Here is a 19,599-nt window from a genome sequence, read left to right on the forward strand (position 1 = left end):
TTTATTTTTTAATTTACAGTTGGTTTTACCCACATAGAACAAATAGCGTTTCTTGCACTGAGCTAAGTAGACAACATCTGTTGTATTACAATCTGCATATGATGCCAATGAATATTGTTTATTGGTAACAGGATGGATGAATAAATTGTTCTTCTTAATAAATTTACAGGCTTTGCAATGTTGACATGGGAAAGTTCCCTGACATGTGATATTATTGGTACATATCCTAGATCTCTCATTACATAGCAGATCTTTTAAGTTTTTGTTTCATTTAAAACAGAGGGGCGGCCACGGTGGTGCAGTGGTTAGCAGGGGCGGCCACGGTGGTGCAGTGGTTAGCATTGCCGCCTCACAGCAAGAGGTTCTCCGGTTCGATCCTCGGCTGGGGTGCCTTCTGTGCGGAGTCTGCATGTCCTCCCTGTGGTCGCGTGGGTTTCCTCCGGGTGCTCCGGTTTCCTCCCACATCCCAAAGACATGCTGCAGGTGGATTGGACACTCTAAATTGGCCCTAGGTGTGCGTGTGAGTGTGCCTTCTGTGGAAGGTTGGGCGCCGGGCTGGCAACTCGACACCGTAAAACTCCACTGCCATTCAATGTGCGGACAAGGTGATCCGCTGTGGCGACCCCTAACCGGGAAAAGCCGAAAGAAGAAGAAGAAGAAGAAGAAGAAGTTTCATTTAAAACAGAACAGTGGTTTGTGAGTTATAGTTTATTTTAATCTATCATCTTTGTGTGATATACCCCAGTTTTTCCTGATGATATCACAAATACCTCCTATGTTGTTACTATCCTTCAAAGTTACTCTTAAAGGGTGTTTCAAACTCCCTGTATTATTCTGGTAATCCGTTTTATCACCAGAAAACCAAGGTTTAGCCTTAGTTCGTCTTTTGTTAGTACATTCCTGATAGGCTACGTTTATTTTATCATCCTTGTAGTTTCTCTCATGAAATGTATGCTTTAACTCTAATGACTTCTGTTTAAAACACATTTCTTTTGTGCATAGCCTAGATGTTCTGTAAAACTGTCCCTTAGTTACATTATCAAACACATGTCTAGGATGTATGCTATTGTAGGGTAGAACTGTATTGCACCAACAGTCCTTCCTATATATCATGGTGTCAATTACATCATGATCATTTCTAGTTAAATGAACATCTAGAAAATCTATACTACTATCAGAATAGGTCACCTTAAATCTTAAAAAATCTGTTGTTGTCTCCAAGTAGGCTATGAAGTCATATAACTCATCATTAGTACCTTCCCATAATAAAAACACGTCATCAACAAAACGTGTATATCACTTCAGTTGTTGCTGCCATCTAAACATATTGTTGTTAAATATAACCGGATTCTCCCAGTATGCCAACATGAGGTTGGCATATAGGTTCGCAAAGGGGGTGCCCATGGCTAGCCCCCTATTCTGGCGATATATACCATTGGCAAACATAAAGATGTTGTTGCTTAAAACACAATTCAACAATACAATGATCCTACTAACTTGAATAGGTGTTAAACCAGTATCATTACTTAAAATCCTTTCTATGGCCATTAACCCATGGTCTTTAGAAATAACTGTGAATAAGCTATCTATGTCCAATGTTACAAATAAACATGTGCTGCCATCAGTCATTAGACTAAGATAAGAGTGTAGGGACTGCAAAAACTTTGCTGTGTCTTTCAAAATTCTAGATATTTTGCTTAAACTACCCTTGAGTTGAGATTCTATCCAGATGGAGGCATGTTCTGTGACCCACCCTCTACCAGAAACAATGGGACGCAGGGGTGGGTCCTGAATATCTTTGTGTATTTTAGGATAGGCTTTAAAGACTGGTATTACAGGGTGTTCCACCCACAAAAATCTAAAGGTGTTTTCCATGATCTGGTTGCTAATTTTTAAGTTTAATAAATTGTGCTTCACCCTATTGATAATCATTGTTACTTCCAGGGGTAATAAGCACTGGAATGTAGTATTATCGCTAAGCATATCTAAAACCTTATTGTTATAAAAGTCAGTACTCATCACAACGACTGCCCCTCCCTTGTCAGCTGGCTTGATGTTAATATCAGTATTAGCTATTGATGACTGCAATGCCTGCTTTTGTTCCTTAGTCAAATTGTGAAAAACATGCCGCTGTTTATTATAAAAAAATTGCATCAAATCTGCTTCAGAAGTTTTAAGAAATGTTTCAATTACTGGGCTTAAGGGAAGGTTACACATACTAGGCTGGCTGGGTTCAGTAATTCGCATTACATCATTATTGCCAAACATTTTCTTTAACTTAAGGTTTCTCCCAAACAGCCAAAGTTCAATAATTAAATCACTTAAACATTGACCTAGGGACAAACATTAGACCCTTATTTAAAACATAGAGCTCTGCTTCAGTTAAAACAGTATTAGATAAATTATAAACATTACAGTTATAAGCGTGAAAGTCACCATTTGTAGTCATACAGAAGTTTTCTATCGTTTGGCGCCTTGGTAATATGGTGGCTGGTTCAAATGCTGAACCTTCTTCTTCACTGGGACTGGGAGAACTGGAAAAGAGTTAATGGACACCTTCGGTCTAGCTCCTAACACTAGAGTTAAAATATACATTTCCTGATAGAAGCTACAAGGATGAGAAAATAAACTTAGCCTATCAGGAATGTACTAACAAAAGACGAACTAAGGCTAAACCTTGGTTTTCTGGTGATAAAACTGATTACCAGAATAATATGGGGAGTTTGAAACAACCTTTAAGAGTAGCTTTGATGTATAGTAACAACATAGGAGGTATTTGTGATATCATCAGGAAAAACTGGGGTATATTACACACAGATGATAGATTAAAAGAAATTATAACTCACAAACCACTGTTCTGTTTTAAATAAAATAAAAACTTAAAAGATCTGCTATGTAATGAGATGTACCAATAATATCACACGTCGGGGAGCTTTTCTATGTCAACATCGCAAAGCCTGTAAATATATTAGGAAGAACAATTTATTTATTTATTTTATTTTACATTTGTTGACCGGGCTAGTTTAACTGGATATATTTTCCATTTTCAGTAGAGGCCCGGGGAGAAAAGCTCCAAACATAGCACAAAATATAATATAAGGATGTATAACAAATAAAGTAGGAGGAAATTAGAAAACAAAAAAGGAGTCTAGAAGAAGTACAATACTAAGAAGGATGAGTATAAAAGATTACATAAGTCTTCTTACTATATGATATATGAGGTAGTTTAAAGTTCATTGATAGTTTACATAAATACTGGAAGTTATATTAATCTTACTAGTACCAGTTTCTGCATACCGAGGGGTATGCAGAGTACGATTGAGTATCCAGAGGCACTGTGAAGACAGAAGTAGGGAATGGATGAAGATTAGTCAGGGTTACTGCAGGGACATAACCAGTGAGTTTTTAGGTGTCTCTTGAGTTTTTGCTTAAAGAGTGACAGTGAAGGAAGTAGCGTTACATCTATAGGTAGAAGGTTCCAGTTTTTTCCAGCAGTATTGGATAAAAGGGTACCACCTGCCAAGTTATTGGACTTACTTATGCTAGCAAGTAGTTTGCTAGAAGAGCGTAGGAAATTAAGATTATTATAAGGGGTAATGAGGTTAGCAAGTATAGGAGTATTATTTGGTTGGTAAAAGATCTTATGGGCAATGGTGAGTTGGGAAAAAATCAGAATGTTAGGACGTTTAAGCCAGTCTAGCTGCTTTAGATTCAGACAGTGGTGAGTTCGAAATGCATTGCCAGTGGCAAATCTGGCAATATTGTTGTAGGAGCTTGCTAGTTTGAGAAGATTATTTTTTTTAGATTAGTGTAAATAGATGAGGCGTAAAGAAGAGTTGAGATTAAATGAGTGTGGGTAATAGTGGTTCTACCTGTTGGAGTTAAGAAGGGTTTGATTCTATAGAAGGAGCCCATTTTTCTGTTTACTGTTTGTATGGTGTTATTTATATGGCTATCGAAGTTAAGGTTGTTGTCGATTGTGACTCCTAATAATTTGGTGGTAGGGTCAGGGAAGATAAGGGTGCCATTGTTGGATTTGACAGAGAAGTCTATAGGAGAGGACCTACTGGTAGGTGTAAAGAATAGGAGCTTGGTTTTTTTGGCGTTCAAAAGGAGGCAGCATTTCAAGAACCAAACTTCTACTGAATTGAATACTTTTTGAGTTAGTGAGTGTAGTTCAGAAATAGAGTTGGCAGAACATATAAGCGTGGAATCATCGGCATACTGAATACAGGTGGCTTCAGGGATTGCTAAATGAAGTCACTGATGAATAAAGAAAAAAGAAGAGGTCCTAAAATGGAGCCCTGAGGGACTCCAAGGGTGACTGGCAGGTGAGATGATAGTTTATTTTCCCAGAGAACTGCCTGTTGCCTATTATTGAGGTAGGACTTAGACCATCGTATAGCTAGGGTATCCAGGGAAAGAGATTCAAGAGTATTTATAAGCAAGGGGTGGTTTACCATATAAAAAGCCTTTGAGAGGTCGATGAAGAGAGCAGAAGAGATGATGTTGTTATTACGGCTCTTATTAATGGAGTCAGTGAAAGATAGGAGAGCGGTGGTAGTACTATGAAATGGCCTAAAGCCATGCTGGCACTTAGCCAGTATGTTGTGTTTAGTTAAGTGGTCTAATAGCTGGTGGTGAATGCATTTTTCCATGGCTTTTGCTAAAGGTGATAGTAGAAATATTGGTCTGTAGTTAGAGTAATCCTTAGATTTACCACCTTTATGTAGGGGGATGATGTGGGAGATTTTCCAGATGTCTGGGGTGGTTCCCTCATTAATGGTTCTGTTAAGTAGGATGGATATGGGAAAGGCAATGACTTTGGCTGCTTTTTGCAAATATTCAGAAGGTAACTGGTCGGCTGAAGGAGTACAAGGCTTAAGTTTTAGTAAGATTTTGTAGATGAGAGTGGTTGAGATAGGTTGAAATGTAAATGTTGGTAAAGATCCAGCTAAAGAGGTTGGGAGCCTTGTGTTTTCACTGGAAAGCTGACTGGCTAGAGATCATATGGTCTCTGTGAAGTAGGTGTTGAGGTTGTTGGCAGTTTGATGTGGGGCATTATGATCAGCATCTTGAGGGGATGGTGTGCTGGAGTGACCAGGGTGAAGGAGTCTATTTAGGCTAGTCCAAAATTTCTGTGGATTCTTTTGGTGTGTTTGCTGTAGTTTACAATAGTAGTTCTTTTTGTCAGTGAGTATAGCTTTTTTTGTTATGTTTCTTAGCTGTCTAAAAGTTTGTTGTTCAGGGGAAGTTCTGTTAGCTCTCCACTTAGTCCATGATTTGTTTCTAAGTAGAATTTTCTGTCTGGTTTCTTTTGAAAGCCAGGTGGCTGGTTTGGATTTCATTCTAATAGATCGTTTAGGTGCATGCACATCATCATTCAGGTGCATGCACATCATCGTTTAGGTGCATGCACATCATCGTTTAGGTGCATGCACATCATCATTTAGGTGCATGCACATCATCGTTTAGGTGCATGCACATCAAGGATTGCTAGAAATTTAGAGTTAAAATATTTGACAGCCTCATCTAGTGGGAGTATTTTTAGAGGTTTCCAGTCACATGCATTGAGTTTGTTTTGCAATAGTACAGGATTAAAGTGTTTCTTGGTTCGTGAGATCCTATAAGTAGGGGAGTTAGAAATGTCATTCTTTTGTCTTATAATGTAAGTTAGAGTATGATCACTTAGATCATCTGGTAAGGTTCCTACATTGTAAGTGTATGGATGTTTATTAATAAGTAGCCAGTCTAAAGTGCTCTCTTTTTTGGTTGGTTTGTTGATTCTGGTAGTCGAGGTGATAGTTTGAATAAAGCCATAAAGATTAATATGTGAGTAAGGGTTATTAGCATTGATGGTTTTCCAGTCAGTGTTAAAGTCACCTAGTATTATTGTTTCTTGTGGGTAAGTTGAGGACACCCAGCTAAGAATATCTTCTATTATAATGTTGTTATTACTGGGGGGTAGGTAGATACAAATCACATAAAGGGATTTGTTAGGGTTGATTTGAAGTCTGGAGAGGAGGACTTCAGCCTTACTGTCCAGAGTGGGGTTATAAGTTATAGAGGAGATCTGTAGGCTATTTTTATATAGGAGTGCTTCTCCCCCACCCTTACGTTTTAAGCGGTCTTGTCTCAATATGTTATAGCCAGGGGGGATAATTTCATTATCCTTAGTTCCAGGTTTTAACCAAGTTTCTGTAAGGCAGAAGATGTCAAAGGAGTGACTGTCAAGGAGGGTATGGAGATGGGCAATTTTGTTGTTGATACTATCTTGAGATGTCTTATTAGTAGAGAGTTGGAGAGTTTGGTCTGGGTTGGAAGGTTTGAGGGTGTGGTGCAGTGAATATTTATTATAGAGGCATTGGTTGGGCCAGGATTATAGTGGATGTCACCATCCTGTAAGGTAGGGTTCTTTAGCTTAAATACTGGGTTGTGTGAATAGTTAATTAAAAGTTTCCATTTTCTTATTAAGAGGTTGTTGTACTTAATGTGTGTGCATCGATGATATTCAGGTAGCATATAGCAAGGAGTGGAGATGATGTTAATGTGTATATGGGAGTGGGAGATATCATGAATGGTTGTTTGTTTTGGAGAGAAGTTATGGTGGAAGAGATCAGACTTTTCAAAACAGGTTAGGAGATAGGCAGAGGTGAAGGCAGGTAAAAATATGGTTAAGAGTATTAAGTTGGTTAGGATAACTTTCATTGTAGTTTGCATATTGTTATGAATACCTATACAAATACAATGGAGGTAGACTGGGATAAGATAATTACGGACTAGTGAGAGTGGGAGTGACTTAAGGAGAGGGTGGAGTAGTGCTATAGGGTATGGAAAAGCACATTTATCCATCCTGTTACCAATAAGCAATATTAATTGGCATCATATGCAGATTGTCATACAACAGATGTTTTCTACTTAGCTCAGTGCAAGGACTGCTATTTGTTCCATGTGGGTAAAACCAACTGTAAATTTAAAAAATAGAATATTGCAATATTTATCAGCAATACGTACAGGTAATACCCACAATGCTCTATATCAGCATGTAAGTGAACACACTGGGCATACCTTTGATTTTATGGTGTTACAGACTGTTAAGTTATCCAGGAGAGGGGGGTGACATAGGCAGTTTGACAGAATACTATGAAAGTAAATGGATTATAGAGATGTGTGCACACAGACCACCTGGGATGAATGGGGTTATTCCCATTAAACCTGCCCTCAAGATGAGGAGGGCCCAATATTGACTGTGATTGGCTACTTTGTGTTTTAAATATGATTCAGTTTATTTGTGAATTGTCTGATAAATTGTACTGTCTTAATAAATAACTGGTATTTTACAGCGTGGTGGTTTATTTTTTGTAATTACTTTCTTCACTTGTTCTGGTTGCTGAATTTAAACCTTTGGTGTTCTAGGTCCTGTTTTGACTCTTTTGGAGATTTTGAAAGATGGAATGATACCACTCTGGAGAAAAAGAAATTGTGCACAGAGCTAAGGTCTGAAGTGAGAAATCTTTTTCCAGTAGCTTGCTAAGTAGATAGTTGTTTGTTATTACTAGAGATTAATTCAAGCCACATTTTTCTTTGCTTTGAGTGGCAGGCCACTCCTGAGTTGTACAGCCAGTTTTGTTGTTTACATAATCTGACAGTGCCGGTATTGATGCAGAGTAACTATTGCAAAAATATTTTTGTTAAATATAAAATAATATGTTTCTGGCATTTGACTTTATAGAGTGTGAAACCTGGCTGAAGCTTTATTATCCTTAGGGCAGCTTGGGAAGTTTTTTTAGATGTGCACGTCCAGTTTTCCAGCACTTACAAATAGGAAAATAATAAATATAAACAGCAGGACAACTGAGACATGGATATGATCAACTGTGTAACAGTGCAGTTCTTTTATTAAATGTAGTTCTCAAAGGATTGATATCACTGCCCTTAGAAAATGGTAAAGGAAAATCGCTTATTAGACATGGCTGTTAGAGGGACGTCTTTCTTATTTGAAAGCATCAGTTTTTCAGATGGTGAACATCTCATGGAATATCAGCACCAGAAGCAGGCACAGCACAAGCATCATGGACCTTCTGGAAAGCATACATCTAAAAAATAGAGGGGGTGATTATGGACCTCAACGAACTGATGATAGTGGCAAAGATAAAATGAATGGTATCATATTAACTTTGTACCACAGGCCTAGCTAATACAACACAGTTTAGTTTGCTATGAGTACTGCAACAGGGGTTAGTTACTAGGACAGGATAATTCACTAGGATGAAATGACACATCCCAGGAATTCCTTTGCAGGAAGGGAATATTGACAGAAATCCACCATCAGTGTGATTGCGTGGATGGAGTCATAATAGAGAAGATAAATGTGGTAGATCTAGCCTTTATTATACATAATTTTATTCTTATTTACTTTATTTTAATTTGTTAGCCAAGGTAGACCAATGACCCAAATGGACCATTTTCAGGTTCAGCCCAAGAAAGGCAATGATAACAGTATGATAAAAAAATATAAATAAATAAATAAATAACATGGATATAAAAAAGATAAATTCTTGCATGCAAAGATCAGTATGTTTGAGAGTTATATCATATTTACAACTAGATATAAAAGAACATTGTATCTGAAGCTAACTTCTGAGCAAATCATTGCAGAAGGAGGGACAGAACCCTTACAAAACAAAATGCATGCAGGGCTGGCATTACAAGCTGCAGTAGCTATGACATTTGCATTAAAAATCTAGACACTATGCTGGGAAATGGTATAGCGCAAAAATCCAGATGCTACACTGAGAAATAGTACAACATGAAAAGTCCATATACTACAATGGGAAATGTTATAGCACAAAAAATTTGTTTGCTGTGCTGGGAAATGGTAAAGCATGAAAAAATCAGACGCTACACTGGGAAACGATATAACATGAAAACTCTGGATGCTACAATGGGAAATCGTATGAAATCCAAGGTAGAGAGAAGGAACGTTGCTAAAGGAAATGTGTGATAGCACTTTTGTGGGAATGTTATAAAAAATTATGTTCAGAAATAGGTGGTGTATAGTCTGAGGTGAGGAAATAGCATTACTCCCAAAAAGATTGTGCACTTACTATTACCACTGAAAGAGATGAGAACTGCTAAGAAGTGTGACTGAAATAGACAGAAATAGAAACTGCTGATAAAGATACACCTGCTAAAAGACGTGCCAAAAGTGAGCCTGTAGAAACCACTGGACCCAATGGTAAATGCTGAAGAATGTTAAAGGAGTTTAGCAGTGTCTGGAGTAAATGGCTATAGAGGTCAAGACAGGGGTGTATGCAATCTATGTTTAATCAGTAGAACTAGAAATTGTAAACCTATGAACTAACTAGAGTAAATGAGCACTGGAAAGGCTAAATAAGAAAATGATATAAGACACACTTATAATGACACTGAAAAGGAGGTTATGCAAGATTTGGAGATGTGATTACATGCAAGATGTTAATGTAAAGAAACCATATCTGGCAGCATGAACTCTCCGTATGCAGAGATTTACATCTGCCTCTTCCGCCAGTAGTCTTATTTTTACTTATGCACTGTGGAGTAACTCATATTAATGTTACTACTGGTAAAATACAATTTTATTTAAAATTTTCATATTTCATTCCAGAATGAATACCTGCAGACAACTGTAATGATGAAACCTTTGTTTTAAAATGTCTTATTGAGTGAAACCATTTCCATTTTTAATACCAACAATGAAAGGTAGCTAAGCATTTAATAGGATTAAAGAATTATAGCTGATTCAAAGAGCAGCAAAGAAAACAAAATCCTATCAACCATACCAAAAATAGAGATTCATCTCACTATGGATATACTTTTAATCTTTTATCTGAAACTTTCCAGAGGGTATGTGTCTGAGGTGTGGAGAACAGCAGCTGTGGTGCTTGTGTGTTCTAACTGACTCAAAATTATTATCCTGTTAGCATCACTAGCATCATCTGTAAAATCATGAAGCAGATCTTATTCAATCTCATTAAAAGTGAAACTGATAACTTCCAAAGGCTTGGTCTTAGTCAGTAAGGTTTTGTGAATTGCTTGGTTTACTTTTTTAGGTTGTGACAGATGCTCTTGATGGGGAATGCTTTGTCCAGACTGCTTATGTTGACGTTGCTAGGGCATGTGATATGATTTCCCTTGCAGACATTGTTGGTAACTTTACCAGAATAAATATCACTTGAAGGATTGCTAATTGTCTCCATGATCACACACAAAGGGTGAGATTTGGTTGTACCTTCTCATCTAATGGATTACTCAGTAGTAGAGTCCCTTAAGACCCTGTGCTGGATCCTATTTTGTTTGGCATTTACTTCTCTGAAGTGAAGACAGATACCCTAGGTTTATGAATGACCAAGCCTACAGACTGAGGGAATTAGTAATGACAGTTTGCAGTCATCTGTAAACTGGGTCATCAGGTTCTCTTATATTCTTGAAGAAGGGCTAGACAGAGTCAGAACCTGATGTTCTGACTATGACCTTGTTCATAATTCAAAAAGTAGTGTAGTAATATCACCAGGAAACAAGTCTTTCCCACTGATAATCTTGGTTAAGGTCGACAGAGTCATCAGTGGTCCAGGCACTTCTGTCCACAATAAACTCTCCTTTTAATGTCAACTAGCAGTTACAGTAAGGAACTCTTTTTTTTGTTGTCAAACAGATTATCAAAGGTGTACCCCCAAGATCCAGTGAGGTGTTAGTCCACCTATATTCCATCCTTAACAGGTCAGTCATTGACTATAACACTCCAATTAGTATATATATTACCAAACAAGTATTATACATTGAGCCCCAGTGTTTTCTAACTAAGAGAATCAATGGTCTAGGGTTCTTTGGATAGACATATAGATTAAAAAGTATTTCACATTCTTTCCTTTTGGTAAAGAATCCAACATAGAGATCTTTGTGGTGGCTTTCAAGCTATGAAACACCTTGATTTACAAGAGTTCTCCATCTGAAAAATACTGATAATGTTAGAATTATTTGCCACAAAACTCTTGACTAATATTGTAAAATAAATGGGACTTTTTGGAGGAATAGGCTCATTGCCCAAAGAATTCTCTTCCTGTGGAATAATTTACCCTCACATGTTTCAACAGTATAATACTTTATTCTGCTTAATGCTATGTCTTAATAATTGGGTAGGTTCACATAAATTTAGTCCATGGATTAGTAGTATAGTCCTTCTTAAGATGGGAGCTAAACCTAATTGCAATACTTCCTAAGGTGCATGGCTAGACTATGTATGATTGTTCAAACCATGATGAACACTTTTGTTCTACAGTTTATTACTGATTGTAATCTTGTACAGTTGTATCAGCAGCAATAATAGCTAAGATACATATTTCACAGGATTAAAGAATTCCAGTTGTTTCAAACGAGGCACAAAATGCAAAACCATATCAAGTATGCTATAAATAAAGAAGATTCCTTTCCAAAGGAACAGCTTTTCAATCAGGACAATCTTTCATTGCCCAGTTAATTATCAAAGGTATATCCTCAAGGTTCAGAGATCTCTTAGTCCCATAAATGTTCCCCTTATTAGACCAGTCACTCAATATAATGTTCTGAGTTCTACATATTTTACCAAACCTAAACATTTATCCCAGCTTGAAAGACCTTAACATATGCTAACCAAGAGATTCAAACAGCTATAATCCCTTAGCAATCCAAACAGATTAAGAAGTATTTCACTTTATTCATCTCCTACAGATGCCTATATGAATATTTATGACCTTGTCTTTTGGGCTATGAAAGACCTTGTTTTAATACATACTCTCCACCACAGAGTCATTGGCAATATTGAGAACACATGCTCCAAAACTTTCAACTTACATTATAACACACACAGGACTTCTTGAAGAAAAATGTAAAAACTCAAAGGATTCCCTATCCATGGAAGAAACTTTCCTTTAACATTAACAAATGTATCACCTTAGCCTTCTTCAACTTAGGCCACAATGATTGGATGGGTTTTCAAAATTTTCCCAGGGATTAATATTATGGTCCCTATCATGAAGGGAGGTAAACCTATTGGAGAAACTTTCTAGGATGTATGATTAGGTTTGTTCCGACTGACTTGCCTAGTACTTACCTATTATACTATTTCACTTCAGAATTTCATTTTTTTCCAGAAGGACATTCCTCCAGAACCCTCAACACCAGTGATAGAGTTTTTTTTGCCCCCATTCACAATAACTGAATCATATCCTCATTTGGAGTTGATTAGATTAAGTAGTTAGGTGTATGAGGGTTCAACTTTCCACATGAGCCTCTACATGAAATACTTTTTATATATAGAAAGAGCAAAAAGGCAACATTTTAAGCAGTTTACAACTGTCATGTTTTACAAGTTCAGTAGTTGTATTTTTGTGACCTGAAATGTTGATTTCCAGCACCTTACATCCACAGCCAGTGTAAGTTTGTAACATAAACAACAGCAGATGTTACCCAACCTGACACTTATGTGGCACTGAAGGTACACCTGGATGCAGTAAGAAGCTGCTTTTCTGCTGCTTGTCTCACATGATACTCCACAAATGTGATCACTTTTTTAAAACAAGAAACATCTTGATTAAATTATCACGTATGACACAGACAATTTTACATTTATATAAATGAAAATAAATCACACTAACATAATTTTAGTTGCAAACATTATATATTACAAACCACATTGACATAACTGTAGTCCCAAACATACATTACTTATAATCTATCCAGTCAATGTCAGTCAAACATTATGTACCTCATACAGATCCCGCCTTCTTTTAAACCTAACTCCTCCTCTGCATGTATTGTTCCCACAATTCCCATTTTTAACTGTGCAGTTTGCTCCTACCCTTTTCTAAAGATCCCACGTACAGTTGTTTTACCTCTGTTACTATCTTCACTACTGCTAGTAAAGTTGGTTTAAACTCCGATTATCATTATCTCGTAATTGCTTTTTTGGCAGTCACCATAACTAGACTTGGGAAGGCCTTACTATGTCTAGGCAATTCTGACTCTGTATCATAGCTCAAAAAAATTCACATCCCACAATCACACCAATTTTCTAAACCAGCATTCCTGACAGAGCAGTCTGCAAAGAATCTTTAAAGTCTGCCAGCTCATTAGACTCCCAGAAAATATGTTCCATTTACCTCTTTCTTCCCCATCACACCTCCACATTTGCTGTCTACTTGAGGAAAAATTCTTTGGAGTCTACCTGGGGAATAAAAACATGTATGCAAACACTTCCAAGTAAAGATCCTACATCTTCAAGACTTTGTTGCATATTTGGGAGAGATACATATATCCCGCTATTGTTTCTTTGTGAATTGCTTATCCAGTCTCTCTTCCCAATCCTTTCTAATCTCCTCTGATTGATTCTTAATAGTTATCATGCAATGTTTTATATGCTCTACTAATTATTCCTCTTTTAATGGCAGCTTCTGTTCTAGATTCTATTAAAAACTCTACCAGTGCTGGTCTTTCATTCAGGAGACTCCTATTTCTTTCTCTTTGCCTATACTCTGTTATCAATCCTTGATAGGGAAGGCAATCTCTAACATGCAGTCCAAATAAATTCTTGGCATCTTCCCATTCTATTACCTTTCCCTCTCTAGTTATTTGCTCCCAATACTTTGGTTCCTTTCCAATTTTTTCCAATAACTTCCATCCCCATCTTGCCTATTGTCTGTATCCCTAATTGCAGTCATCCCTATCAGCAGAATCTCCTTTCTCCAGTCCTGTGCTGACTTAGTTCTTACAATACTTTCTGCTACTTTATGAATAATATTCTGCATGATTATTGTTATTCTCCTTAAAGGTCTGCATCCAAAATCCCAATCTCTCTTCATTTCTTCAGCTTCCCCGTTTCATCATCATTCCTTTCCACTATGAATTACAGTTTTCCTCTTGTGTTATGTATAGGAACCTTAACTGTGTTGCTCTGAAATGCCATTTCACATTGGGTAAATGCCAATCTGCCCTGTTCTATTGGAAGAATCAGCTTATCCCACTTGACTCTTGCCATATTCCCCTCCCAGATAAAAACGATCAGCTCTTTATTAATTGCTATCCACAACTTCTCCTCTCATTGAAAAAAAATATGCCTGATCTGTGTATACGACTAAATGGACTAAAAACATTTTAACTGCTTTCATCTTACTACCCATATCAATACAACAGAGCTTCTATTTTCTCAGTTTTTGTAGTACATTTTGTTTAGTCTCTTGCCACATATTCTCAGCTGTCACACCGGAATAATTTTTAATCCATACTGCTAAATACTTAATTTTATCATGTCCTCATAAATATGGATATTGCTGAGCCAATTCGTGTTGGAAAATAATTTACTGATTTTAGCTTCATTAATTTTGTATCCTCAAACTATCTCAAAATGTTCCACAACGCTGTAATGTCCCTTTCTGGTTTTGTCAGGTATAAAATAATATTTTATCTGCTCATAGAGTCATCTACCATACCAATTATATCCTTGAATTTCTCAGTCCCTTATTTTCTTTGCCAATGGTTCTAAAGATGATGCAAACAACAGAGGGGAAAGAGGCCACCCCTGCCTGATGCCTCTACTCAAGCAGAAATTATCAGAGAGGACCCCACCCCCATTCATTTTCACCGCCGATCCCTTATATATCTTCCTAATCAACCTTATAATTTCATCAGGGAATACAAATGCTTATATTGCCCTGCTCATAAAGTCCCAGCTTACTCTGCCAAATGCTTTCTCTGCATCATCAGCCACCAACAACAGTGGTATTTTCTTACATTCTGCTTCCCTCTGGATCATCAGTGTTTTGTTAATGTTGTCAAATGTTTGCCTCCCCTCCACAAAACCACGTTGATCCATATCTATCAATTTTGGCATCACGTTTGCCATTCTTTTAGCCATTATAAACATAAACATGGTATAATCATATTTTAGTATTGAAATGGGCCTGTATAAGCTGGATCTGATGGATCAGTGCCCTCTTTAGGTATTACAGCTACTACCACTTTGTTTCATGCGGTAGCATTGTCACCTCACAGTAAGACATTGTCCTGTTTGATTCCCAGCTAGAGCTAGCGCGTCTTCTGTGTGGAGACATGCGTGAATAGGCGTACCTTAGTTGAAGGTTGTGCATCAGGGCTGGCAACTCAGCATGTAAAAATCTACTGCCAATCATTAGCGGACCGGAGTTCCGCTGTGGCGACCCCTAACCGGGAAAAGCCGACAGACACAACAACAACCACTTTGTTTCATGATGTTTGTACTTCTCCTCCTCTTAAAATACTGTTAAACAAAACCTTACAAATGGGATTACTTTGTACAATATATGGGGCATGAAAATGATCCTGAAACAGGCCACAGATTACAGATAGTTCAAGGAGCAGATGGTGAAGATGGAAGCTTCATTTGCCCCTTTCCTACCTTTCTCCAAAATATGATTGTCTCTGTTAAGGACACATACAGCCTAAGTACTGCTCCAGAATGTACTGGACTGAGAAAATTTCCAGAGACTATCTTTATATTCTTCTTTCTCTTCCACTTCTCCAACAGACCCAAAAATCAAGCAACAGAGCAGTGGGATGTCTCCAAGGCTGAAATGTAGCAAACATGAGGACCAGTCCTAATGGGGGAATGACATACAATGAATTGCTGAATGCATTTTCTAGTACATTTATTATGAGACTACCAGATCATAGACAACCACTTCCTTAAGATTTTTTAATATATAATTTTCTATATATTCCTTTTATATAGTTTAACAAACTTATTGTGCTTGTTTTAACTCATAATATTTTTCCTTAGTAATCTTTATAGTTTAACACACTATGTGTTACATATATGTTGCACTTACTTTTCTGCACATATTTACACCTATTTCCCAACCTGTGTTACCACTAGGATTGTGAGTCTGGTTGTGTTTAAACTGAGTGCCTTACATACACTGCACATACTTATTAAATCTAATTTGTACTGTGCCTCTAGTCTAGATTGTGGCTGAAAAGTGTCTTGCACCAGTCCACTTATCTGGTTGAGACACAAATAAATTAACCTTATCCTTCCGATCCTTATGTGCATATTAATGGGTCATAATGATTCACTGACTCTCCTTTCACTGATGACTGAAAAATTCTAATGAAAATATCTATGCAACAACCCATGAAAAATACAAAACATCACATACTACCATATCAAAGCACATAAAAGCTAAAGCATGTTTGTTATGGAGCTGCATCCCCGGTGTGAGGACTGTGCCCCAAAACTCCAGTCTGTAACTACATTAATTATAAGGCATAAACTTGGAGTAAAAAGAAGCTCTAGTTTAAAAAAACAACTTTCCTTTTCTTTTTACTCAAAGTTACTTGACTTTATTATCAGTAAATGAAGCTCAAAGCATACTGAGTGAAACAGGACCCAAAGACATACCTTGTTAACTCTAAATATATTTGCTGGAAGAATGACAGTTCAAGTCTTAATAAAAATGGAAAAATAAGACACTAAATCCAGCTGTTCCCATTTATTAAGTCACTTTTTAGAAAGAGAGGTGTGATGTAGCCAACCTACTACTGTCATTTCATATTGACAGCTTCCCAAATCAGTGTCCTCCTAAGATAAGTTAGTAGAGGATAGCGATTTGTTAAACTGGACCCTCTGTGAAGGAAGAATATCAAATTATTCTATGCTTGTGAGAAGGAAAGATACTGAACCATGGCCTGCACTACTGGGTGACTCTGATATGTAGATCTTGACAGATAAACGTTCAGGATCAGTGGTTTGTACCAGATGGGCAGACTGAGAGGTCAGCATCAGTGGGTCATAGGTTTGATAAATAAGCTCACAGCCTACCACCATTGAGGAACCTGATGCCTTGTTCAGACTTGTGGGTGCCGGTCATTTTGTTCTTGAAAGCAGAGATTAATAGGATGAATTTAATCGAGAAAGGAAATTCATTCCATTCGTGTTGGAGTCAGTGAGATAGTAAACTGTCATGTTTCATGGCTGGTATTAATATTTATCGAGATCAAGTGTCATCTTGTGTTTAGGTCACTAGGGGGTATTCTAAGCAAAGTATTTCAAAAAGTGAAGCAATCTCTTAATGCATTATATGTCAGAATTTAAGACTCTTCTAAGAAAACTATAAGATACACTGAAGAGAGATAGAGAGCTGCTGTAGTCTTTGGCTGTAAGACAAACCTTGAGACCCTTCAGTCTTATTTGTGAGGAATCGCTATACCTTTTCCAGTTGCACCAGAGTGCATGTTAGTAAGTCACAGGACTGGGTGCAGACACAGCTCGTAGGCCCACAGAGGATCAAGTGGGCAGCCCCATATACTCTACAGACAGTTATGGCAATATGTGTATCAAATGAAAAGCCGTCCTCTACAAGTACTCCATGGTCTTCTACTATTTTGCCAGTTATTACTTCTTGCCAGTCAACAATATTTAAAGCTGGTGGGGGACTTGTGCCAAATGCCAGAATGCTGTATTTTATGGTACTGAAGGCAAGCTTATTTCTACTGCACCATTCTTGTCTAATTTTAACTGGCATTTGAAGGGAGGTGGTTACAGTGAGTTATGGACAATGTTACCACTTTTACAGACATCTGCATATTTACTGAGCTGGACAATGGAGTCAGTTCTAACATCTGAAAAAAGATGCCAAAATGAAGAGGCTTCAGGACACAGCCATGAGACACTCCGATGGGACCGGGGATAGTGAGGACAGCAGTCCTTCATTTCTTGCCTGTTGCATAAAAACGTGTAGGCAGTTGTGGACCTAAGTTATTATTGCTTCATTTATCTTAAGATTACAGAGTTTGTATATGATGCTGTCATGGAGTACAGTATAAAATACTTTAGCCAGATCAAGGTAAGCTGCATGGACAGATGCATTCAGGACAGTGGTCACATTCTCAAAGAAATTTACAAAGTTAAGTGTACGAGATCTATCTTTAAAAAAATCATATTGGATTAGGTCATGGAGAAGCTGGTTATCTGTCTGCCTGCATACATCTGGTGATGATTCTCTCCATCACCTTGCACTGCATGCATGGGAAGCTAAGTGGTCCATAACTATTCGGCTGTATGGAATGACCTCTTTGTTGGACTGGAACCACAGCAGCCCATTATCATGTAACAGAGTGTAGATAGTTTTTGAAGTTCTATTAAAATGTATGTAAGTTGGTATACAATGACATTTTTGATTGCATACATTAGGCTCCCTGGTGTGTCGTCTGATTCCATGGAACTGGTGTTTCCGTCCTTCCTGAGGGCATATAAGTGACCATTTCATCTGTAACTTTAGCTGGAACTGTGCTGCAGGGAGCAAGAGTGGATGGACTTTGTCCTGAAATTTGCTCCATATATGTATGCCAATGTCTTAGATATCAAATGGTTGTTCTGGTGATACCTGTTCATTTTGGATGTGGCTACAGAAGGCCTTATTATTATCACTCAACATGTAAGTTTTACCTCAACTGCAGCTTTACTTCTGTTTGTTTTAGTATGTTTTTATAGATGCAGTCGGCCTTAGCCTTGCTTGGCTAGATAATGTTTAAATTTAATGTGCTAACTTTGTAGCTCCACCATTTATGCTTTTTTCAGAATTTTCCACTACACTTATGCCCTATGGGGATAAAACTGACAATACAGATGTTTAAAGTGCTGCTGACAAACAGATGTTTAAAGTGCTGTCAAGAGCTTTGAATGATTCAGCAACAAGATGCAGGCGATTAACATGGCCCCAGTTAATTTACATAAAGTAATTTGCCTTTTCAAAAATCCTTAAAAATTAGAAAATGTATTAAATTTGGCTTGGTGTATAACAGAATGTCACAACATTGTGGTCAGTATGAATAGGTGTGGAGTAGCAATTAGATTAGCATGCATGGCTGAAATACCTGCCAAGATGACATGCAGAATACTTCTCCCTCTTGTTCTTCAATACAGCTAATGGCTATGAAGTCTAAGAGATTTTGTTCAATCATTCAATTATTGGTCGAGGTATAATTTTTCCAGTCAGTGCAGGGAAAGTTTACCTCAGCAAGTAGAAAAAGTATTTTTCACCGGGAAGGGTTATAAGTTTAGCAAGGACGTGGCCATGATCTTGAGGAGACATGCAGAGTGTGAGATAACATGTCAGAAAATTGCTCTGTCATTGAAAAACATATGCCAGTGGAGAGAGTGTTGGTAGGACTGATACAAGGTGTAGAATCTGGATAGCTGCACTTGGGAACACAACCTGACTGAGTCTGCCAGCTCAGATACAGTTATGAATTTATACTAGGCCAGAAATACATTTTTAAAACTGATGAGTAATGGAACTACACAGCTACAGGATGTAAAAAGGGCTGCAGAGAAAAAGCACCTGAAGGTAGGATCCGTGCCCTTTGACAAGCAAGGTGGATGAATCCTCAGGAACTAGAGACATATCCTAATTTGGCAGTAGATGGACTTGTGCCTGGGCCTAAAACAACCACTGGGCAGTCACAAGTGAGAGCAGCATTGGCAAAAGATCTACTTGTGCTTACTTCCAGAACTGGAGATGGTATTCTACCTCCATGTTACGTCTGTCAGTG

Source organism: Protopterus annectens, chromosome 17.part0 (assembly GCF_019279795.1).
Source record: "Protopterus annectens isolate FY-2018-M chromosome 17.part0, PAN1.0, whole genome shotgun sequence".
Lineage (NCBI taxonomy): Eukaryota > Metazoa > Chordata > Ceratodontiformes > Protopteridae > Protopterus > Protopterus annectens.